At 47.0% G+C, this 25,639-nt stretch overlaps 1 protein-coding gene across 9 annotated transcripts in view; it reads right to left on the minus strand.

The window, feature by feature from the left end:
- The window catches only part of LOC126517575 (RING finger protein nhl-1-like), a 124,683-nt gene that overhangs the window by 12,756 nt on the left and 86,288 nt on the right, over positions 1-25,639 (minus strand). For 3 of the 9 annotated variants that reach the window (XR_011893345.1, XR_011893344.1, XR_011893343.1), the window contains 2 exons: positions 19,090-19,176; positions 451-4,879 (listed from right to left, as the gene is read on the minus strand). The gene's annotated coding sequence lies outside the window, so the exon portion shown is untranslated. Of the gene's footprint in view, positions 1-450; positions 4,880-4,960; positions 5,394-5,422; positions 5,514-13,162; positions 13,510-19,089; positions 19,177-25,639 lie in introns of those variants that run through there. The other 6 variants (XR_011893342.1, XR_011893350.1, XR_011893349.1 and 3 more) reach the window with 6 other exon arrangements.

The raw sequence follows: 25,639 nt of genomic DNA on the forward strand, positions 1-25,639 counted from the left end.
GTTTGACCGATGCCGCAGTGCTAAATATACCTCATCACGACTCGAGCATCACAACTCGATCGTCTCAAGTTCACATAAAAACAAGTATCAGCAAATGGGTGTGTTTATATACACACGCAACGTCTGCTTGCTTTATTTTTCTGAAGGACGGAGGGGGGGTGCGGGAGCGCTCGCTTGTTCTGGGAATTGATAGAGGGAAGGGGAGTGTAGTGCTTAGGACTATTCGGCACTTTTGCTATTGCCCAGTGATGCGGAAGAAAGACAAAGTCATTTAGGTGCATTTATAAAAATAAAAACAACATTTCAATAAATATATATATATATATATATATATATATATATATATATATACAGAGCGTTGATAACCTGTGTAACGGCAGTCAGTATGTCCATACACTCACAGCACACGGGAATAAACGGGCTGAAACAGTCCCGCTTTGCGAGGCTCACCGTTCGGTCGTCACGGCACTGCGGGTTCACCCGTGTTCGAGCTGGCTGCGACGACGACACGCTCAGGTCCCGTTCAGCACGGTTCTCGGGCTCGGCACACTCAGCAGCCGCAGCGGCAGCAGCCACGGGACGCCTTGTTCCGCGCGGCCTCGGCGTCCGGCTCAGGCGACGCTCGCGACCGACGTGCTACAGTCGCACGTCCAGCACGGCCTCGGTGCCCAGCTCGTAACGCCGCTCGCAATCCACGTGCGGCGGTCGCATGTGAGGACCGCGTCTACCACCGCAACATCTGTGCCAGACTGCAACGCTGCCCGGCACAGCTCAGGTGCGGCAGCTCAGGGACCGGCGGCCCTCGGGTCAGCCAGCGTCTCGAGCACTGGCAACAGGAGGGAGCCCTGGTTCCTCGGACGTCCACGCTCGGCTCCGCGATCATTCGCACATTGCCACGGACATCTCGCCTGGCAGGAACCCTCGCCTCGTTCACCCCAGGAGCTCGGAAATGCTGCCCGCCTGGTTAGAACACTCCGAGCTCGCACCTCTGCCGCCGTGCTCGTGCACCCGTTCCCTTCTTTGTTCTTCACGGAGCTTGTGTGGCCGCTCCGATCTTCTAGCGGCACCTCGCGGCACTTACATCTGACAGGGAGAAGTGCCATTGACAGCTACGCTTCCGCAAAATTGTGCACGATATTCAATTCCATCTCAAAAGACATTCTATTGAGAGTAACAAAAAGCCAATAGACCACGAAACTATTTATTAGTTATATTGGTAAGGGTATTCAAGAAACAAGACGAGATTTAATAAATTCTTGCGCAATGAGAAAAGGGGTAAACTGGACAAGTTAGTATTCGTTCATAATTAACGGCTGAGCGTTTAGCAAAACGTAGTAAGTCGTTAGAACAGCAGCGACAAGGCGTTCTTCCTGTCGTTCTTATGTTAAATGTTCACAATTCTTTAAATGAATTTTTAATGTCGAGCTCGTGCTTTCTGCAATGGCTTCTTAGAATGGGGAAGGGCAGAGGTGGTTACATATGAGAAAATGCGGTAGTTTCGGGCCTCGAACATGGGGCGTGCTCATCATTCGCGCATAGCTTTTGACTCGAGCGATCTAGGGTGGTTTTTAATACGCACCTTTTTTGCATCGTGTGCGAGTGGCAAACCATTCTCGCTATAAAACCGTGCATCCTGGCAGTAGCTGTCTGTAGGTTTTCACTGGCTTTTCAGTGGCTCCTGATTGACTTAATTAGCCGGCATCAGCCGGTCCAGAGTCGGATTCGCAAGGCTCTTCGCGATTATGCGAACGGCTCGTGATACGCCGTCGCTGGCGTCTTTTGGCCAATCACTAAACCCGACGATCCAATACACCGCCAATTGTTCGCTTCACGGATTTGGTGTCCTGGAAGCAAAATGATGCGTCATAGTCGCGCACTGTGTCTCAAAACTGTCTGCGTGAAGAATTGTTGGACAACTGGAATTGTGGTCCCAAAAGGTTCTTACGCCATTAAAGTTCGTAAGAATGACAAACAGCAAATAGTGAGAGTGGACATATCATCAGCGACTACCGAGAAAAAGTTCTTACGAAAAAAAGTTGTTTCGGACTGGGCCCCTGACTGCCAACGTTTCGACAGCGAATTAACTACGATTCGATAAGGATTCGATAAGGCAGGACAATGGCTCGACAACGGGATCGTGACAGGCCAACGCATATTCGGGAATTGCCTCGGCCAGCTACGGCCGACGTGACATGCAGGGTCTCGCGGCCATCTGAAAGCATCCGTCACGTGCGAACGTGCAGGATACTAATGCTGGGCCCTTCGCTAGCTTCTACGCAGTGCATCACGGTTCTAATAGAACAAATTGTATCTGTCAGTTGCTCGTCTTCGTCGCAATTGGCTCTGTTTACGCGCCCAAACGCCAGGCGATGTTCCAAATGCGCAATCGCCGACATATCGAACCTGCAGCGACACGCCTGCTTCTCAGTTGACTAGTGCCTGCTTTGGCGCTTCTCAGGTGTTTCAACCGTACGCGAGCAGGTGGCACTCGAAAACGAGTCACGATTCGCCTTTCTTCAGCGTCGCGAAGGTTCCTTCACTCCCACTCGTGCGGTTGAAATATGGCAGATCTGCCGGTATAGGGCGAGCGCGCACGGCGGCTGGTGAGGTGAGCTGTAAATAAAGAACGAGCACACACCGAAGATAGGAGCCAAATAATTAAACACGTCAGTCAAAACGGCATCACCTGTCTCTCTTACATACGTCTGCGAGTTCTTTTACGTTGTTTCCTATGCAGTCGTGCGCTGACTCCTTGAGAACCCCTTTGCATTCAAGATGGCTCGCTCAGAAGCTCTTTATATACCAAGCGCGGTAACCTAAATATTCAATTTTTTCGTACTTCAGGCAGAGAAAGCTTGCGCATGCGTATTTGCAATAAGCTTGTGGTCTCTCAATAACCCTGTACGCATTAACCCACTGTCACGCCCCAGGAGTTGCGATGTCAATGGCGAATTCCAAGTGCGATTTTGCGACCTCGTCGGAGAATCTTTAAAGCTGCTGTATGTTGGGCGAGTTGGAACTATAACGTAGACAAAAATGTTTAGCTCCAGCGGACGAGCACAGGAAGGAAACTTTGACAACACAGTACACCGAAGAATACGAAATAATCTTTGTTTAGCCTACAACGAATTAAGTCAGCTGAAATTCTGCCGCTGTACGGGCCAGAAACGCTTTCTGGTAACCTGGCACGCCGTGACAGGAACTCCGGTGTAATTTTGACCACGTGACTTTCTTTAACGGACAGTTAGTGCACAGCACAGCAGTGTTTTTGAATTGCTTTCCCATCGGAATGCGGCTGCCATTGAACTTACATATATCAGGCAACATTTAAAAAAAAAATTGAAAGTATTCGCTGAAACACCCGGTATATATATGCGTATAATCATAAGAAGCTAACACTGAAAGACGCCATACACAGCATAGGGTAAATTACTTGTACTTACAAACTGAATTAAACAAAGTGATAAATTAATGGAGATGGAAACTGCATGAAAAAAAAACGACGTGCCGCATGTGCGGAACGATCCCACGTCTTTGCATTACACGTGCGATGCTCTTACCGATTGAGCTCCCGAGGCGCCGTTTTCCCGCCCACTTTCTCGGATAGTTATGTTTTACTACTAGACCTAACCATGATAGTGCTAGCCAGCGCCGCCACTCACAAAGCTTGGCGGCGCAACACATTAAATTGTTATATTAAAGTTGATCTCGAAGCATCTGACCTGGCATTATTCACATTAACGTGACGTCGTGACAGTGCGTGAATTTTAATGACGTCGTGCAGAAATAGGGCTAGGTATGATGGGAGAGAGAGAGACAGAACACTACTGTGTCCTTGATGGGATACGGAGGTTGGGGGGGCGGGGGGGGGGGGGGGGTTCATATGCGCATGCGCGAGAACATATGAACGGTTTGGCTTAGGCTTTGCTCTCCCGTATTTCTTTCTCAGATCTCAGGCAATGTTAATTTTCTTTCGAACTGTTAGCTGGATGTTGTTTTTAAACGTGCAAGGACTCCGTTAGACCCGTGGGTTAGGGAAGGAAAAAAGCTATTTTGTTATTTTTCACCGTTCTGCTCGTCTAAGTGTTTGCCAGCCTTAATACTTGCTAAGTGTTATCCTGTTACGTGACATAAGCGTGCGGGGCAGATTCTAAGAACTCAGAAAATATGTTTCGTGACAGTAAAACAAAGCAGAAAACGAGGACAGACATCAAGCAGGAACCGCACGCGCCAGGAAACACCGACTACTATTTTAGATCCTTACCCCCATTTTCTGAAAACATAAGCAAAGTCTGCCCGACTCTTGGCCAATCCCCGCGAGTGGGTAAGCGCCAATCTCATCAAGGACATCATCATCATCATCATCATCATCATCATCATCATCTTGGCTTTCTGCGCAGTTTTACCGTTCTACCGTCACAAACCGCGTTGAATCAACTGAGCGGCTCGCTTCTGAAAAAGAACCGTCCTTGCTTCTTTAGAATGACCCTAATGTGAATCATCAGATCAGTCCAGAAAAAGCATTCTTTTAGAAATTCTTTTTTTCGTTAATTTCGCATTAAAAGGTCGATTACTAGAGCAGGAAATAAAGACCAACGTCTTTATATTTAATTTCACGCCAGAATGCCAAGCTGTTCACGCCAGAAGCTCAAGCTGTTCCAAAGGTTGCGGCTTTTGCACCTGCTCAACACTTAGCGCAATTTGTCCCAACTCCGTTTCTTTTGTCTTCTGTACCTCCTCGGGCTGTTTTGGTTGAGTCAGAACTGCAAGAGACCAATGTTCTTGCATTAACAATACAGAACTACACAAGGGAACGCATACTCCAAAATGTACCTTACCGCTGGATAAAAATAATGACTCCACCAGGCTTGCTCCTCCCCTGTAAGAAAGAGAAAAGTTGTGTCATGAAAGAAAAGCGAAATATTTTTCTCCTTTTCAAGCTCTTGTGGACTACACGTACTTATTAGTTGACACTAAATAATATGTCTGGCGCCGACTTCCAATCCGCCAAGATCACTGCATGACCCTGACCGCCTGCAAAGACGCAAACGGGGCTTTAAAAGCTCTTCTCAGAAACTAAAATTCTTTTTATTTTAGACATTCCTCTTTTAATACTTCTCAAAGAACTAGCAGTAATTTGATTAATCGCTCTGCCTCTGATGAAAATTCATAGATAGCTGAACTTCCATACAGCCGGTAATATTGCCACGGGCTGACACCATTTTTGAGAAAGAGGCCGATCGGTTCTAGGATTGACGGCGACAATTCCTGAGCTGACGCGACATGTCACTTTTTATTCAGTTATTTGTATTTGTCTGTCTACTTTATGTATTCTTCGGTTGTCTGTATCTTCCCACGCAACATCTTGGCGGAAGTAGCATTCTTTGTGCTTGTCACGACGCAGCTACTTTGCGGATCCTACCTGAGAATTTTGATGCTGATGCTTTTGTCATCTCCATTCATGAAAAATTTTATTGTGAACGCCATCTTCAGGGGAGGAGGGCCGGTGGGTCCTGCGCAGACCCATCAACGTAAACATCAGGTGCATGTTGTCATGTTCGCAAAAGCAATGTTTAAAATAAAGGTGCCACATCAAGACATACTCCACTTCAAGACATACGAAGATTAACTCATTAGTTGGGAAACTGAATCAAAAGCTACATAACTGTTCAGTGACCGTAGCGGCTACCCGCACGCTGCGTACACATGCATTACGCTGTCGTGTGCGGATGTAATTCGAGCCACACATAAATAAGACATCCTCTATGACGCCCACGTCACTGAGACGATGCAGCAAGGTATTGCTCGTTATGTATTCAACCTGCTTGTCCAGCATGTATCGACAGTTGACGTAGTTATCGAAGAACAGGACCACTTGGCACTGGCAAAAAGCCGACCTATCCTTCAACAGTTTGCCTATCTATACGTAGCGAAGACCAGCGACTTTTTGTGGCAACATCACCTGGTGTCTTTACACCAGCTGCATTTTGCAGCAGTGTACGCGGCAACATTATGGTTTTATGACACAAGTGCTGCCACGAGAGGTGTCGCCGCCCGAGCTTGATGCTTTCAGGAACACAAAGTAGCGTTCATTGGAGCATCTGGTTTAATGTACTCTATATACTCTTAAACAAAACGTGCACCCTTTGGGGGTGGGGGCAGTATATTTGCCACGCAACGATAGCCATCATCAGCCTTGCATGCGTTTCCTTTGTTGAAAACGCTCGGTAATTTCCTGTCGAGAATTCTCTGTTCGCGCTGATAACGCGCGTGCCGTTCGTGCCTTATAAGAATCGGGTTCGCAGCGTTAAAGAAAGGAAACGCGGACAAGACAGATGACGATTATTCTTGTGTGGCAAGTTACGCCCCAAATGGCGTAACTTGTTTAAGAATGTATACTTAACTATATGGTACGTGGAACCAGATGTTTCATAAATTACCCTTCCAAGTTTTCCACTGGTGATGTCGATAGCGCCGTGCCTGTTGTCGGGGGACGCTGAATTTGTCTGCCGCATTCTGCTATCATGTGACAATATTTTTCATACTAGTGGCTATCTCTTGAGCTAAGCTGCGGCTCCATACAAGGCATGAATTCCGATGCTGCCTCTTTGTCGTAAACCGCGTAATATACACCGATTCATAGCCAATTTAATGGATTACTTCACAAACTCATGCACAGTAGAAAAATCGTGCGAGAAATTAAAATAAACGAATAAAATACCAGCAGCTTGTACCTTACTCCAGGAGTTCGCGATTGCGCACGAACTTGCCCGGGCAAGCTCACCTGATAAATCTTCTGCAAGGAGAGAGAGAAAAGAGAAAGAGACATGTATCGACGCAGTTTCGCCCGCAAGGCGAAGCATCGATTGAGATAGCAAATTAGTGGACAGCCAGATGAAGGATAGTAGCTTTATCGCCCGTATAAAGTTGTAAAATTATGCATACTAACTAAATTACCAACCATGAACACATGTCACTGAACATATTTCAATCGATAATCGCGGAAGGTCGCTGTGAAAATGCTGGAGTGAGCAAGCCTGGTAGCAGCAGCGAGCGAATTCACCTTCGTGCTGCCTCTCGCATCAACATTAAGCCGTGAAAACAGCGCGTGGCGGACTCTGTACCCTTCAAAATTGACTTTCAATATGCACACGCCGGGCGGGGACGCACGGCCTCCCGGAGCAGAACGCGCACCCCTCCGCTACCGAAGACGGCGCAGTTTCTCCCCGGTTTCTTCCTTCGCGAGCCCGACATTGAGCCGGGATCACCCACTCACCCTCCCACGGTATCACTCGCAATACGGCGCGCGGCGACAATTTTATCGCTCTTGCACTTTATACGGAACTTAGGGGCGACGGCAACGGCAGAAATGCGACTGGAGGGTCCATATTATTACTGCCGCAATAAAAGGAAAACCAATATCAAAACACCCTACGCTCCACGGCAGTCAGAGGCACAGGGCTTACATAGGTTGTGCGTCAGTTATGTGTGCCTTATCCGACTTGCGTTATGGCCGTGTACCCATACCTCGTATCGATAACGGCCTTGAGTGGATTCACGGCGGTCGCCTGCCAGATCCTGCGCATTTTCCAGCCAATGTTTATTTGTATTTTCTTATACAGAAAGAATCGGCGAGCATGGCCGGTATCTTGTAGCGATGCCTTTTCTCGATGCCAATGCCTTTGAGCGCTTTTTGCTTTATGAGTAGCCTCTTTCAAAGCTCAGCCCGGTACATAGCCTCGATTGACCACTCACGAAGGAGAAAAGCACGGAAATGCATTGTCATCTTGAAAAGGCATCGAGAAAGGAAAGCGAATTGAGAGGCGCCTTCCAGCCCAGACGTGTTGGAGGAAGTGTGGCGCAAGTAACATGTTTTTTACAATGCAGCACTGGGAATGGTACCCCAAAAGTAAACTTTGCCACAGCAACCATGCCCCTGAAGCTCTCGCTGCTGCTCTAGGCCTCTGAAAAGTGAGATAAGCTTTTTTTGTCGTGTGTCTTTCTCGCAGCACAAGCTGACTTCGGAGCGAGGTGTGCAATATTGAAAGATTTTTTGCGTCTGTGAGTGCAAATGTCAGTCAGCAATAGACGCACTCAAGTAACCACGGTGCAGGTATTCGTCATCATCTTCAACGAGCCACGGAAGAGCACAGGATCGCGTCTGCTTCACTAAAGCTGTTACAGTAGTTTCATAGGCTTTGTTCTGATGCGCTCTGCAGCACACGCTTCTGGCAGCTCGTACCAATGCAAGTTCAAACACGTGCGTAACTGTTCCGGTGAGCGGAATGGAGGTGCAAAGGGAGATGCCACACGAAGATGGCTGCATTCCCGGCTTCAATAATGTGGTGCATGACACCGGGCTAGTAGGTATTCCATGCTGAAGTGACGGGCGCAAGAGTGGACAGTGGACACTAACAAGGCGACAAGGCCAAGCGCTTGTCGCTGTCTCCTTTTTAGTGTCCCGTGTCCACTCTTGCGCTAGTCACTTCTTCAAAAATGTAACGTCAAGGCCTCCTATTTTGTTTCTTTCCTCCATGGGAAAAGCATGGCTACAAGAACCAGCCCAAGATTGTCATGACTAAGTAGGTCTGGTTAACTACCAACCTAGTTTACATAATGAGCTTATTCGCAATCATAAATGAGCTTTAGTTTCTTAAATTGATAAACATACTTTTTGGGTAATATTGGAACGAACAGCAAGCTATTTCTTCTTACCTTTCAATCTCCCTCCTTTACTACATAGAGGTTGTCCCACATAATTTGATCCAAAGCTTAAAAAATGAAATACACTCCCAACCCGAGTTCGACCGAATGCATAATGTTGGCACTGGCCTAGACTTACTCAGGCCATATTTATTTTCCTCTTACTTAAAGGGTTACTTATGTTTATTTATTCAAATGTGTAAGTATTGGCTCTAGACCCCCAAGGGCGACATGCAGTGTTGTGGAGTACCTAGAGAAAGCTCTCAATAAATTGCTTCCAACACGACATATCTCACGTGGCCCTTCGTTCTGCGTTCCAAAGAAAGCCCGCGAAATACAATATACCGTGCGACGGAGCACTTGTGCACTGTTATAGTGCTGCTCTCAAGCGTGCGATGGGTGAACAAGGTTGGCTGCAGCGAGACTGGCGCACAACAGGGCGTTATGCCTGCTGTAGGTATCTGGGCATGCGGCTCTTATCGCATGATGGTATCAATGCATGCTCCTGGCCAAGTGTTGCCGAATCTACGCGTATAAAGCATCTAAAGCCACGAAAAAGAAAAGACGAAAACAGCATTTTGATTCTGCTTGAAAGAACTAAAGGGCGAAGTACGTCGGAACGATGAAAGGCGATGATGGCTTCTACAGTTTTACCTTTGTGCATAAATTATCTTGTAGTAAATTTCGGATTAAACGATGACGTTACAACTTTAAACCTTAGGGCTTGAATAACAGCGGATAAATCACACGAGGAAAAAACTAATCGTAAGGAAACCTTGGCTGTATTCAAGGAATATTACGCATGTCTTCTTCAAATCGATGACTTTTCCTACCGGCCCCGTCTGCTCTCCTTTTACTGTCTGCCAGACGTTCCTTTTCTGATCTCGCACCCCGCTCGTGCACATTACTTCGTGGTCGCAGTAACCGGTGCCCGCGTCTGGCTTCACACTTGTGCCCTAGGACCGGCGCGTCAGTCCCTGAGACAGTGCACCCGCAGGCTGTTCCAGTTTACCGGATCTAGATCATACCTTATGTACCTCGTTTGAAGCAATTCCAGCGAACTGCAATATATCCGGTGCACCTCAGGCGCCCGTATCCCTGGGTGTTCTTCACAGCAACGCTATTTGGCTGTGACAAACGTTGAGCAGCAGTTATGGCATGCTCCAACGAGGAAAGAGCGGATGTGGTTTTGAGGTGCGTCAACTGGACGTAGAAGGCGTGCAGTTGAGCTATTTCAGCGCTGGCATCCAGGTAAGTGTCCGAGCTCAATGACGAAATGACGATTGTGCGTGCATATGAAACGCTGCGACAGACTAGGACTTTTACGAAGAATCAACATAAATATTCAATCCTGGGCGAGGACGCGGAGACAGTAATTCTGTCAAAGTTTTTTTCAGACCCACATGCAAGTTTCCTAGCGTGGGTGCTGAAGCTGGAGTGTCAAATTCTTCAGTGTCGAGTGTACTTGAGAAGAGGCAGCTTCATCCATACCACGTGCAGCTGCACTGGATGTTGGCGCCTCGTGATTTCCAAAATCGAAAGCACTTTAGAACTGGATTATAATCAAGACGGAAGAGGACCCAGGCCTTGCCAAGAAAAAACTGGGAACGATGAAGCTACCTTCTCACGGAATGCCCAACTAGACATCCACAAGGCTCACTATTGGATCGACGAAAACCCTCACTGGTTTTTCAAGACACATCGCCAATATCAGTGGTCGGTTAATGTATGGTGTGGAGTTTACGGTGACCCTATCATTGGCCCCCTGTTTTTTGATAACATGCTTACAAGCGAAACCTGCGTCAACGACATCCTTGATGGGATGCTTGAGCATTTTCGTTGCTAAGTTCCATTGGCTAGGATCAAGAATATTTCGTATCAGCATCATGGCGCTCCCGCGCACGGCAGCAGCAAAGCTTGCAAATGGTTGCATGAAGTATTCCCGCAGCAGCGGATTGGACCGCATGGGCTCAATTCTCGGCCGGCACGCAGGCCAGATTTAACTCCCCTCGATTTCTTTCTCCGGGCAACTATAACATCACATAACCTTAAAAAAAATAAGTCTGCAACTCCATCCCTGATACCACGATCAAGAACGCCTCGGAAAATGTGCCTATGAGATGCCAAATATGCACTGCAGCAGATGGTGACCTCTTCTAAAACGCATTATATTCACACGCCGCATTTTGGATTGAAGGTTGCTGCAAAATCATTCCGGCCCTAACGCCGCCTCCCCACCCAACCCCATTGCACTCCATCGGCAGGCTACCAGCTCTTGCCCATTTCAAGAATATAAAAAGAAAGCTATGTTCTTCTCTTTCGTCTCCTTAGACGCTTTATCGCTTAGGCACCGCTCGGCCAGCAGTACGTATTTGCGCTTTCATGCGATAAAAGCAGCACGCCCAGATATCTAGACCAGACATAACGCCCTGTCGCGGGCCAGTCTCGCTGCAGCCGACCTTTTCATCCATCCCACGGTTGAAAGCCACACAATTACAGTGCGCCATCGCCCCCTCACTATGTATTTTTTTTTATATATTACGCAGGCTTTCTTTGAAACGCGGAAGAAAGGACCACGTGAGATGTATCGTGTTGGAAACAGCTTATTGAGAGGTTTCTCAAGCTGCTCTACAACGTTGCCTATCACACTCGGCGTCTGAAGCCTATACCTTAAAAAGTTGATTAATTAAGCCTAAATTATGCGTTAGTTAAGCGAAAAATAAAGAACAGCCTGAGTATCTCTAGACCAGTGTCAACGTTATGCATTCGGTTCAACTCGTGTCCGGACGGTGGACATTCTGACACGGTGGACGTTCCAACAACGCGCGCATTACGTGGCACGACGCAACACGCGATGCAGCTGCTGCTACTGCTGCACGGCAGCAACGGCGCTGGGACCCGGGTGTATGCGCACCACAATGTCGTACCACACGACACTCATGCCAGCAGCAGAAGTCAGAGCGCTGCAATGGCTCCGGCAGAGCCGATATAGGGCAGAGCGTGACCGTGCGTCCACTCGGCTTCGTCACTGTTGTAACCAAATAATGCACTGCGAGCGCCTCTCGAGGCCTTCTAACCATACACGCACGCCACACGCATGCGCCATAGATACCGGGACAGCACGGCGGCGGCGGCGGCGCGAACAATGACATTGACTGTTCAACGGGAAAGCTACTTATTGCATGTCATCGCGCCATATTCAAATCTCCAACTCACGCGTTATTGTTGCTCAGAATAATTGGTCACGACGTATGCTCTTGTCCTACAGTTGGGATCACCATTATCTTGGCAGATTGGCGAATGAAACAAAATGTTCGGTGTCCACGCTAGTGCTTCACATGCCAAAACACTGAACATTTGAATTATCTGATAACTGGGTGACCACTGGATCGGACTTGTGTATTAAGCGCGGAGCATGTGTTTAATCATACGCCCCTCTCCCTAACCGGTCAGTACTTTTAGTGCGCTTAAACTGCTTACTTAGAGCCAAGGCGTGTAAAATGTTCTCGACCGCGAACTCAGCTTTCTAACCACGCACTTGGTCAGAAAACTAGCCCTGGTCGACAGCGGGCCCGCGAATATGCCTCTGAGGACCAGAAAAAGGGGACGCAAAATGAGGCACAAGCCTCCAGTCGCCCCATGCAGCTCGCACTCAGGAAGGGTGCCTCTCGAACTTGGGGGGAGGTAACAGAAACACAACCTTTCTGCTTGAAACGAGTTTTAGTCTCTCAACGACACAGGCAACTGTACACAGCTAGGGTCGTAAAACACGGGGCTCGAAGCGGAGGGAGACGCCTGCGATCAGCTAATGGCGTTGAATCAGAGGTGGCGGCCAGGCTGCAGGCATGCAGTCCGCCGCTTGCGGCCTCCATGTCTTGGATGCACCTCGGTTTCTAAGGAAAACTGGACCTGCGGGTGACGGCTCCGTGTTAGTTGCTTACAGCTGTTATACGGTACATTGTTCGGAGTGTTTGTCTCTGTCTCTTTTTCTTTTTTTTACGCCAGACTGTTATAACGGATGTGCCAACGTGGCTATGACCGCTGCGGACAGTGATTGTCGGACGTCGACGAACTTCGCGATCGAATGCTTGAAGGGCCATATCAGTTCATCCACTGATGTTGAAGTCCTACGTTCCAACATCGCGAATGGAGATGACACTTGTCGCTAGGTGGCAGATTACGGCTTCAAGGCGAAATTCGTTGGTTGTAGATTTCGTACAACAACAGCAATGTGCCCACTAAAATTCTAATAAAGTTGTTTTTTGTCGAACACATATTTCCGTAAAGGTGGCACGTTTTCGCACATGGAATATATTAAAACTGCCAGAATGAATGAGAAGATCGTAACGTGCTGCTTCAAGTACCCACGTGAGCGATTGGGAGCGCAAGAACAGGAAAGCAAACTAGCGACATAAGCAGAGCAGTTTCCGCCCTTGCCTCCTACGCCGCTTGCTCTTACCGGGCCATCGTCGTGCTCTTCTCTTGCGTGGCTGCTTCTGCCTGCTGGTTCTCGCCTATCCCAGCAGCAGCCGTGCCGCGATGGTTGGCGCCACGTGAAGCAGCCACTTCCGCAACTCAGCCTATGGACGGCATAAAGGCGAACAGAAGCATCGCCCCGGCGAGCAAGTGGCGGATGGTAAGGCCCGTCATGCCCAGGCTTTGCAGCACCGCGAAGGTGCTGCCTGGCATGACGGGGCCGGCGACGCTTTGCCACCATGCCGCCCAGCTGCCGTTGCGGATTCCTTGAGTGTCAAAACCGATGGTCCGGATACAGTGCAGGAACACCAGGCAGAGGAGCCCCGAGACCACTGCAGATATGGCATGGCGTGAGCAAGGTCAGCATTCTCAAACTGAAGCTGTATGAAAACAGCAATTACGAGTGGCTACTCATAATATATTCAATGAATCTCGTGTGCTTGATGACCCTTCTAGAAACCTCGCAAGGTATGTTTTTGCAGATAGATGGTTTATTTGGAGACAAAACGGGGAATAAAAGGCTCTCACGATATTTTCTAGATCGACAGATCTCGTTTTCAGTCGAACATTATGAACCATTATAGTGTTGCCGATATTTATTGCACTATGTCGCTGAAGAGACAAAAATGTCACTTTTATTGTAGCGATAACAGTCAAATGCATTTTAGGAACATCGATATTTTAATCTAAAATAACATAGCGTGAAGCAAATAGTCTACCTAGACGTGTCATGTTGGTCAAATTTTCGTGCATCTGAAAGATAATAGTGAATTACCAGCAGCATGTAGAAGCCTTTAGCTATATTTACTATAGGGTGGGCGAATACTCAAAGTGTGGAATACGAATAGTTGGTGTGTAATATTTTATTCGCATTCGAGAATTATCTATTCGGTAGTTTGTAATATCAAAACTAACAAACTATTTCGCAACAACCGACTGTTAGCCTGGCGCCTCCTCCCCAGCTGATCAATAAACTAGCGTAAAATATAATTACCAAAAGTAAAACAGCGACAAAGATTTCAAAGCAATGCAGAAACAAAATCGCTTACGCAAGCTTTGTTTTCGGTTCTGCAGTGAAAGTGTGTCGCTGGTTAGCACTCCTTGAATTAGACCTTGTACATAAATACCCACGAATTAGGCATGGATGTGGGAACTACCATCGTCGCCTTAGCACAATTGGTTGCGAATCCCGCGCGTAATGCCGCGTTCAGACTACAGTCGCATCCGCTATAAGTGGCGTATTTATTGCAATTTACGCAACTGCAGGAACGACTGTTTACGCAGCTAGCAACCGCCTACGTTCACGTTGAGCCTTTCGATAAGATACGTTTTTTAAGACTGGCCAATCACTGTTCCGGGACAGCCGCGTTTCGCATTTTTTAACATGGCGCCGATCAGCAAGCGGCTGTTAGCGCAGGTCGAGGCTCTTCAAGCCCGAAGTTTTCAGGCGCTGGTCATAGAGTATCGGCCTCTGTCGCACTTCTTCAATTAGTTATTCATTGCTGCACAGCAAAGAAGCTTCCGCACTTAGCATCGTCAATAGGCGCGGGCAATGTACACAACACAATGAGACCGGAAAACCGCACTGCACTCAGGGACGCCGCGCGCCTTCGGCGCGAACCCGGGAAAACGCGAATGGCGTCGGCAGCAGCAGCAACGAACAGCGTTGCAACGCCGGATGGCTGGGAAGGCGGTCACCGGATGAAAACGCGGAATATGTGGAGGCCGGAAGCTCCGTGACCGGAAGATGCAAACCGAAACTGCTTCGTGCATTGGCGGCGTTGTAACAGTCGTATCTGTGCCTGTCGTAAAAGTAGCGGGTACTCCAACATTTACGCCCAGGCTGGTTGCGATTGTTGCGTACTTTCCGCTAAATGCAGCAGTAGTGTGAACAAAGTAGTTGCGCTTTTTGCTTTTACGCTTACGTTCCGTGCGAACGATCCGTACGTAGCGCACGTAGTTTGAACATGGCATAATGCGGAAGTTGTGGGTTCGGATCACACCGTCAGCAAGTTGTTTCTTCCGCCACTTGTGTTGAGCTCCTAATATTTGCACTTAATCAAAAACAGATAATTTACCCTATGCTTTACATTTCTTCATTATCTGTCGTCTTCATACGGTTCAGACTAACAAATGTGGGTGAGCATTCTTTTCAGAAACAGTGTCCTTAAAAAATCGGGCCCCTCGTCTCCCTTTCTCTTCGTCTAATACATGACAATCAGCTATTTTTCCGTCTGGTATTCCAGAATTAGTGCTGCTTTCAAATAGGCGGCGAAAAACGCAATTCTATCTATGTAATAGACAATTTCCGTTATGAATAGACATGAAATGTTTTGACGGAGGCGAGATGTAAGCGAACGATATATCTACTGAATACAGAGAAAGCTAGGCTCAGAAGGGGTGGCTGATCCGGCCCACGCGCAAGCGTCCTCATAGTCGTCTTCATTGCTCTGCCGAAGCACCCGTTCACCAGCGTATCGATCACTCCGTAACAGTATTATCGATGCAACTGCTGCATTCGTGACGTTGTCAGGAAATGCCTTTCGCGCAAATAGGTTAGCTTGCTCCGGTATTTTTCAAATCTGGGCTATAGGAATCGACTTACGGCTGTCAGGGACTGTCATGCGCGCATACCTCTAAGATGAACATTTTTTCAGTGCGTTGCAACCGAGGTGCAACCGTTGTGGGAAGCGTGGGGCGCGTTTGCGTCTTTTTCGTCATAATTGAGACAGCATTGCTACGGCACGCAAGTAGTTGCGTTTCGTTCCCTGTAGTGCGCGGAACGCAGCAACAAGTGTCACACGAGAGGTTGCGTGGATGGAAATAGGAAGATGCTGATAACTATAGTGGATTCCATACCAGACTGCAAATAGTTGCCATGACAAAAGAAGAAGGCCTGTCTAAGGATAACTCATTTCAGCAGGAATCACTTCTCCCTTACATAGAGACACATAGGCACATTACGGAAAACTCAACTAAAAAAAGATAATGATCCGAAAGCTCCCCTACTTACTCCAATTCGTCCTGCATCTGGTTGTGAGAGTGTATTTCTACAGTTGCTATCAACACTTTAGAAGAAGCTTTAGCTCGGGCCCAACTAAAATTTTCCTATAGTAAAATGCATGCATAACGGCGAAACTCCTTCACGATAGCCGCTGGGATGACCAGAATAGAAGTCGTTGAATATTAGAGAGACTGATTGATCCCAGCAACTCTAGCAAGGCGACTTTTGGTTATGCTAGTTTCGCAGGCCTTTTACAAAAATACAAAAATTTTCGCAAATTTGCAGAATACGAGTGAAGCGCGAACTTTATAAATCCTTACCATTATATCAAAACCACACATCAGTTTTGTAAACGCATCTGTTAGAGCCCCTATATTTATGTCCGTTTACGTAAGTTATTTTATTCTTAGCAAGGATTTCGCAAAAGTGTTTATCACGGGAAAGTGGCATATTCGATACTTCAATTTTGTCGGCGTCAATTTTGGTAACAGAGGTACTTTACAGAATTGTATATTGATTTTTATTTCTGAAGTACAGGCTGACTAGTCAATTGGTTCCTGTATATAGTTATTCAGGTTTTGCAAGATGCAATATTATTGCAATAAACATACGATACAATTTAAGTCAGCTTCCAGAGGTTACAATTTCCTAAATTTTTTTTAAGGCAACAGACTTAATCAAAATCAGGGCTGCAGTCGCTGTGAAAATCGAATTCTCCGCTACTATGTATACATTTGGGAGTTCGCGACCTACAGCTTCACCTTGAACGCTTGTCTCGTTCTTTTCATATACATCGTTCTGAAAGTGCAACATTACTTGCCACTATTCTCGGGCTTCGCGTCTCATTCGTTGCTGTCTCGTCCCGAGTGAGTTGTGCATAGAACCCAAAATTGTGATCGATAATGTAGAGCCAGTGAACAAGCCTTTATTTTCAGCGCTATGAAGCTGCAATAATGACACCAAAAATGTGTACCTGCTCTCGGATTTGATGCTTATCTAACGCACACACTCCTGTAAATCTAGTAACCATAATATTGAAGGGATTTTCTGATTTTATTAGGTGTCTTAGTTGTATTAGTTGTTTAGTTGTTAGTTCTAATGACTGTATTTATTAGTTATCACTAAATTTATTTTGGAGCAACATAGTAAGTGCCGCTAATCCTTCGAAATGCATACTAACAAACAAAATTTTCAACATTGATGTACTGTGACTCATTGCCGCACTCTTTTGGACAATAGGATAACAAATCGCGACGTAAGATCTCCTACACTCGCTACTCGTGGCTATCTCTGACAGACAGAGACGACCTAATGGAAAAGCGCGCGATATACAACAGCCTCTTTTGATTTTCTTGTATATCCTATATTGGGAATATACCACTATCGGGGCTACTTGAGACGTGCTTCTGGAAATCTGGTCATTCTTCAACAGTCTGCCGGAAAGGATATGTTCTGCTATATATAGCAAAAGCGATTTGGAATTCCTGAATTTTTTTACATTTGTATCTCTGAACACATTGCTCGCCATAATTATTCTCCCAACAAGCACCATGCATCACCTTCACCCTTCGTGGTGGCATAGTGGCTTTGGCGTTGCGTTGCTGCGCCCGACGGCGTGGATCGAATACAGGCAGCAGCGGTTGCATTTAGTTGGAGGCGAAATGCAAAAGCGCCAGTCGTTTGGGTGCACGTTAAAGAGCCCCACGGTGGTCAAAATCAACCCATGCTACCGAATCGCGGCGTGCCTCGTAATCGTATTGTCGTTTGACACGTAAAGCCTCAGAGTTGAACTGACATCGCCTTCATCCGGATGAGGGACAGCGCTGCGTCATACACAACACTGTTTGTTCGTGTGATTCGGTGTTTCGATCTCGGCGTAGCTTTGCGAGTGGTTTAGCGCACGAACATTACTATTGCACGAAATTATCGTTGTGACATTTGTAAAAGATAAACGTAAAGATTACACGACATCACGCATGTTGCACTGTATACAATTACCACAATTGAATGGTTCGCAATTAATAATGTGACCCTGAAATGTTCGCTTCATGAAACCTTCATTTCAGATCGATTTTCAGGTGTGCACATATCTGTACATATTTGAATATGGATATCTACTCCTTTGCTGTCGATTGTGATGATTTTTTTAAACATGATACCCTGCCGCCAAGACCGGTACCCTTGAAACACCTAATCCTCGCTTGTTCACAGCTATGCGTACAACATTGCTATCATTAGGCTTAACTGGTCCAGTCTTTTTTTGCGCTCAAAATGCAGAACTACACAAGGGAACGCATATTCCAAAATGTATCTTACCCAAAGACAATATTATAGACGCCACCAGGCTTCCTCCTCCCCTGTAAGAAAGAGAAAAGTTGTGTCATGAAAGAAAAGCGAAGTATTTTTTCTCCTTTTCAAGGTCTTGTGGCCTACACGTACTTATTAGGTGACACTAAATAAAATAATATGTCTGGCGCCGACTGCCACTCCGCCAAGATCACTGCGTGACCCTGACCGCCCGCAAAGACGCAAACGGGGCTTTAAAAGCTCTTCTCAGAAACTAAAATTCTTTTTATTTTAGACATTCCTCTTTTAATAATTCTCAAAGAACTAGCAGTAATTTGATTAATCGCTCTGCCTCTGATGAAAATTTATAGATAGCTGAACTTCCATACAGCCGGTAATATTGCCACGGGCCGACACCATTTTTGTGAAAGAGGCCAATCGGTTCTAGTGTTGACGGCGACAATTCCTGAGCTGACGCGACATGTCGCTTTTTATTCAGCTATTGGTATTTGTCTGTCTACTTTATGTATGCTTCGGTTGTCTGTATCTTCCCACGCAACATCTTGGCGGAAGTAGCATTCTTTGTGCTTGTCACGACGAAGATACTTTGCGGATCCTACCTGAGAATTTGGATCACGATACTGTTGTCATCGCCGTTGACAAACTTGATTGTAACGTCCATCTTCAGGGGAGGAGGCCGGTGGGTCCTGCGCAGACCCATCAACGTAAACATCAGGTGGATGTTGTCATGTTCGCAAAAGCAATGTTTAAAATAAAGGTGCCACATCAAGACACACTCCACTTCAAGATATACGAAGATTAACTCATTAGTTGGGAAACTGAATCAAAAGCTACATAACTGTTCAGTGACCGTAGCGGCTACCCGCACGCTGCGTACACATGCATTACGCGGTCGTGTGCGGACGTAATTCGAGCCACACATAAATAAGACATCCTCTATGACGCCCATGTGCACGTCACTCAGACAATGTTGCCGATATGCTGCAAGGTATTTCTGGTGGTGTCTTCATCCTGCTTGTCCAGCATGTATCAACGGTTGACGCAGTTATCGAAGAACTGGACTGCTTGGCCCTGGCAAAATGGCGACGTATCGATTAAAAATTGCCCACCTACGTAGTAAACTCCGACGCCTTTTTGTGGCAACATTCCCCGTCTTTACACCAGCTGCATCTTGCAGCAGTATACGCGACAACATTATGGTTTTATGACACAAGTGCTGCCACGAGAGGTGTCCACCCGAGCTTGATGCTTTCAGGAAGACAAAGTAGCTTTCATTGAAGCATTCGGTTTAAGGCACTCTATACTCTTAAGCAAACGTACACCCTTTGATGGGGAGCGAGCTATATTTGCTATGCAACAGTAGTCATCATATGTCTTGCTTGCGTTTCCTTTATTGACGCTGCACTCGGTAATTTCCTCTCGAGAATGCTCTGTCATGCTGATAACGCGCATGCCGTTGGTGACATAAGTACCGGATTCGCAGCGTTAAAGAAAGGAAACGCGGACAAGACAGATGACGATTATTGTTGTGTGGCAAATATACACCCCAAAGGGCTTAACTTGTTTAAGAATGTATACTTAAGTATATGATACGTGGAACCAGATGCTTAAGAAATTAACCTTTTAAGTTTTCCACTGGTGATGTCGATTGCACCGTGCCCGCGTTCTGGGGAAGCTGAATTTGTCTGCCGCATTCTCCTATCACATGACAATATTTTTCAGGCTAGTGGCTTTCCCTTGAGCTAAAGTGCGGCTCCATACAAACGCATGAATTCCGATGCTGCCTGTTCTATTTACCGTAAACCGTATAATATACACTGATTAATAGTAAATTTATTGAATTAGTTCACAAATTCACACATTGTAGAAAAATCGTGCTTGATATAAAAATAAATTAAGCAAATAGCAGCAGCTTGGACCTTTCTCCAAGAGTTCGCAATTGCGCGCGGAGTTGCCCGGACGAGCTCACGTACAGAATTTGGCTGCAAAGAGAGAGAGAGAGAGAGAGAGAGAGAGGGAGAGAGATGGAGAGAGATGTAAAGACGCAGTTTCGCGCGAAAGCTGAAGCATCGATTGCGATAGCAAATTAGTGGACAGCTAGACGAAGTAAGCATAGTAGCTTTATAGGCTGCATAAAGTTGTAAAGATAGGCATACTAACTAAATTAACAAGCATGAACACATCTTAATGAACACATTACCGTCGACAACCGCGGAAACTCGCTGTCAGAACGCTAGAATGAGTAAGCGCGGTGTAGCAGCAGTGAGCTAATTCACGTTCGTGCTTCCTCTCGCATCAACCCTGACTAAGCCGTGAAAACAGTGCACGGCGGACGCTGTACCCTTCACAACCGACTTGCAATATGCAGGGGCCCGAGCGAGGAACGCGCACCCCTCCGCCAGGAGCCTTGCGCGCGACCGAAGACGGCGCGCTTCCTCCCCGCTTTCTTCCTTTGCGAGCGCGAGATTGAGCCGGGATCGCCCGCTCACGCTCCCACGGTATCACCCGCAATACGGCGCACTGTGACGATTTTATCGCGCTTGGACTTTATGCAGAGCCTCGGGGTGACGGCGACGGCGGAATTGTGACTGGAGGGTCCATATTATTGCTGCCGCAATAAAAGGAAAACAAAACGTAAAAACACCCTACGCTCCACGGCAGTCAGAGGCACAGGGCTTACATAGGTAGTGCGTCGGTTAGGTGTGCCTTATCCGATTTGCGGTATTTTCGTCTACCCATACTTCATATCGATAACGGCCTTGAGTGGGTTGACGGTGCTCGTCATTTCTCTTCGACTGACCTTCACTTATTTCAGCTGCGGTCAAACTATCTCTCACGACTTACACCGTTAGAAAACCACCTTAACAATAAGTACATCTATCGATTCAATACAACGCAATGTAGTCTATTTACTCGTAGTTCGGTGGCCAGATTCGGGCGCATGGTGGACACTTCGTCAAGCTTTCAAGTGGTTCACGTGCCTTTGCTACTATAAGAACATTAAAATCCTCTCCATAAATTTCTTTCCTGCAATAGAGGCACATGCCACGTGCTCTTAAATTTACGCCAGTGACGTCAATCCTACTATGCCCTCTGCCCTAGCATCTCGAGTGGTCCCGGAAGTCAACATGCTCAATTCCTTACAAGTGTGCTTTGCCTTTAGCAGCTCTTCGATGGCGCTTTTATTGGTAGGATTACTTCTACGAAACACACAGGCTGAGAACAAAGCGGCCAGCCGTGTTTCCAAAGACCACGACAAAAGTAAGCGGAGGCGTTCTATCCGTTTTAGACAGTGCGGCGTATGCATTTCTATATGTATTTGTATATAGCGTTTTCTCTGCGTCTTTTGACGTAACACTAATTTTCCGGCAAGAGCTACTGCTGTGCAAAATGTCACGTCAGAGCTAGTGTCATATATACTGGACAAAGGTGGATGGTTTAGAATGCAAACCTGGAGATTGTGCGAGTCCCTTATATCATACAAAAAGAGCCAGATGGCTGACACGCCGCAACAACTCTAGGCATTTAAGCCAAAAGCCAACAACTGTGGCAGCCAAGGTATCAGTGCATGCAGCCATTTTACAGGCACGTAAAAAATTCTATGCAGGTTCAGCATGACAAAAAGACCCATGTGTTGAGGCAAATTAGCTGCTATCCACAGACTTTAAACTGACGAAGACACACTGAGCTTTGTGAGAGGTGCTCACCGGAGAAACGTTAAAGAATCTCAGTGCACGGGAATTTACCCATTTCACTAGCAAGCGAGTTTTGACAAAATGGCCGCCAAGTTAATCGGTGTCGTTGTGTTTTGAGAAATATCGCTATAAATGCTCAGCTGTAACAATGGTTGTACTTCAGTCAGTTTGCACTCATCCACCTTTAGTGTTGGTGCTGCCAGCTTGTCAAGTAGGCCATTCCGGCTCTAACTCACGTTCAAAAGTTCATCCTTATAGCAATGGGGCACTAATTACACCACGCCCTCTACTTGCCATAGGCGTCAGCCTATTAACAAGAATCATTGCCTTATTGCCTTCCGGGCGCTACAATTTAGTCTTCTACTGACCCCAGTAGTGCACGAAATAAAGCATTCCAGGGAAACAAAATCTATAGAATAATACATAACTTCAGAGAAGCTGTTGCCTCGGTTCCATGAGTTTTCAAATATTGCTATTCAGAAAACAGCGTCAGTTACTCCATTCACGCATGATTCAGTAACTGTTAGAAAGGCTATGATTAAGAATACGGTATAGTTTCATGTTATTGCAGGTGGTGGGATAGACATGAGGCTTTTATATGGTAACGTTTACGTTAGTACAATTTTAATCAAATGTGAAGGAATAAACAATAAACGTATACGTCCTTCCTGTCGCGATGAGACCCCTTGTCCCAAGAACGCCATCAGGACGCTGTCCTTCGGGTGATCCAGGAGTCCCTTTTATCCAGGGAACGCCTCTTATATAGGCTGCGCGCATCACGTGATCCCCCGTACAGACACCGACGCAGTTGGCGCCGCCTATCTCATGTGGCGTCGCGCGTACATAACAGAACACATAACTGATTCCAACACATCCTTCTTTTCAAGCATTTATACAATTATACATGTGGGCTGGCAGGCTGGATACGCACCAACAAAGGACCACAAAAACAAATTCACTTCATACATCACTCGTCTACACCCAGTCTGGTGGGGTTTCGAACTACTCTATCGTACCTAGTAGCCGTCACCGTCTTAGCCTGGAAATTGTTAGAGTCTGTTTCCTTTTGAGTCAGCTGCACCCAGGATTCGTTCCTTTTGTCGCCTGTTCTAATATTCAATAGAACACTGCTGGGCTGTTCTTGACTATCTGGAAACTCGTGACATCCACTATCTCGTCTTTCGGGAGACGTTTGAGCATCTGCCTATTTTGTCAAACTTCGACCCCGTTCCCCTCTGAATACGGTATGAACCTGGTTGTGGTGCTACTCCGAGCACAGTACCCTTTGTACGGAGGTCAGTCACTCGCACCATCGTCTGTTACCAGCATGGGGAGATGTTTAGATCGCTGACGTCGGTTAAAGTAGCGGCTCTGCCTGTTCCCGACCTTCCGATCATTACCCACTGCCTTTCCCGGAGAGAATTGTGTCGGAGTAGGCTGCTGAGGCAGCATTGGGACTCTAGTCCCGAGCATTCTATTCATTAGGATCTCCACTGGGCTGACTCCTAAAACACCAGGCGTTACTCTATAGCTAGTAAGGCCAAGTAAGGGTCATTCGATTTCACAATGAGATTCGTAACCGTCTGTACCACACGCTCCACTTCACCGTTTCCCTGGGGCCGCCTCGGACTCGAGGTAACATCACGGAAACCGTATGATTTAGCACATTGCTCGAACTCTGTGCTCACAAATTGGGGACCATTGTCGATCACCACACATTCAGAAATACCATGTCCGGCGAAAATCCTTTTTATTCTGTGCATCACAGTGGCAGACTGTGTAGACGGAAGAATGGCCACTTCTGGGTAGCGTGAAAGATAGATAATCTACTACGACAAGATACGTGTGTCCGTTAATTTGACACAGATCTGCACCGACTCTTTCCCACGGATAAGTGGGTGTTGGCGATGCCATCACCGGTTCCATCCTCTCAGGGGCATGCATCGCGCCGCACTGTTTCACGAAAGACTATTTCAGTGCTAAGTCCTGGCCACCAGAGGGAACCTTTAGTTATACTACGGCATCGTGAGATGCCTTGGTGACCGTCATGCAGCTTACATTGTGCTTCTTTTCGAAGCGATTGAGGCATGATGAACCTCATTCCAATTAGCAACAGCCCATTCACCAACGTAATGTATGCTCGATTCTGCCACTAAGGTAAGGTGCAAGATAGCCAGGAACATTTTGTTTCTTAGGCCAACCTGCAATGCACAGTTTTCGCAGGCTTCTACACACTGCGTCGCTCGCTTGACCCTCTCTCACCTTTGTCAGGAAATCATCTCCTGTTTCTACGCCCAATAAACAAGCTTTCGAGTAGGCTGTAACTTCAAAGATCGTCAGGTAGCTTGACAAGTTTGTGTGAGCTAACGGAGAACGTGAGAGAGTGTCTGCAGTGATGAGCGATTTTCCGAGAACGTATACAACAGAAAAGCTGTATCACATCAGCCGTAAGCGAAAACGTTGAATTCTTGGTGGCATAGCATCAACTGCCATGTGACACAATGACGCTAAAGGTTTATGGTCCGTTTAGAAAACTAAGTCCAAACCACGTACATACTCATCAAACCTTTCCGCTGCCCATGTTAGCGCAAGCGCTTCCTTTTCAATCTGGGAGTAGCGTTGCTCGGTTTTAGCGATCGAGACGCGAACGCAACTGGTCTGCGTTCTCCATCTTTTTGTTTTTGAAACAAAGCTGATCTCCGACCAAAGGACGAGGCGTCAGCAGAGAAAGAATTGTTGGTAGCGAAGCATCGTACGTCGCCATACATTGTGCTGAACAAATCATATCAGACGCTGTCCTTCGGGTGATCGAGGAGCCCCCTTTATTCAGCGAACGCCTCTTATATTGGCCTCGAGCTCCACCACTGGAAAAGCTGGCGCCACCGTCGGCGTGACGTGCGATGAGGGATCACGTGGACATAGCGGCCGCGTCGGCTGCTTCGGGAGCGCCGAAGCGAGCTGGAAATGAGAGTTTAAGTTCCCTCGTACGCTGCGGTTCTCATTTAGGGGCGAAATTTTCCCGCTTCGAGTGTCTCCTTTACAAAGATTGAAAGCACTAAAATAGGTAGTGGCTGCCTTTGAAGGTGCGTAACATGGTAGGCTACTGCTCGGTGCCGCAGTGCTGGACGTACGCAACGGAGCCCGGTGTCAGCCTTATTCATACGTAGCCGCAGCACAAGAAGCTGCGTAAGCTTGGCTCGCGAAACATAAAACCGGCAAACAGTCATCGGCTACAACTCGGGTATGCAGCAAGCACAGACGCGAGGAAGATTTCTGCTACGTCGCCGGGTCTGCGATGTTCGAAAAACGGGCACTGAGACGCTCGCCTGAGTCCGCTGCCCGACTAATGTCATGACGGTTTGGTCTATGAACTTGTCGATGCTATAGATACTGGCAAGTTCACTGGAGTGGAAAGGGAGCGGTAAGAAGCACATTAAATAAAGCATGGCATATG

Source organism: Dermacentor andersoni, chromosome 3 (assembly GCF_023375885.2).
Source record: "Dermacentor andersoni chromosome 3, qqDerAnde1_hic_scaffold, whole genome shotgun sequence".
Taxonomy (NCBI): domain Eukaryota; kingdom Metazoa; phylum Arthropoda; class Arachnida; order Ixodida; family Ixodidae; genus Dermacentor; species Dermacentor andersoni.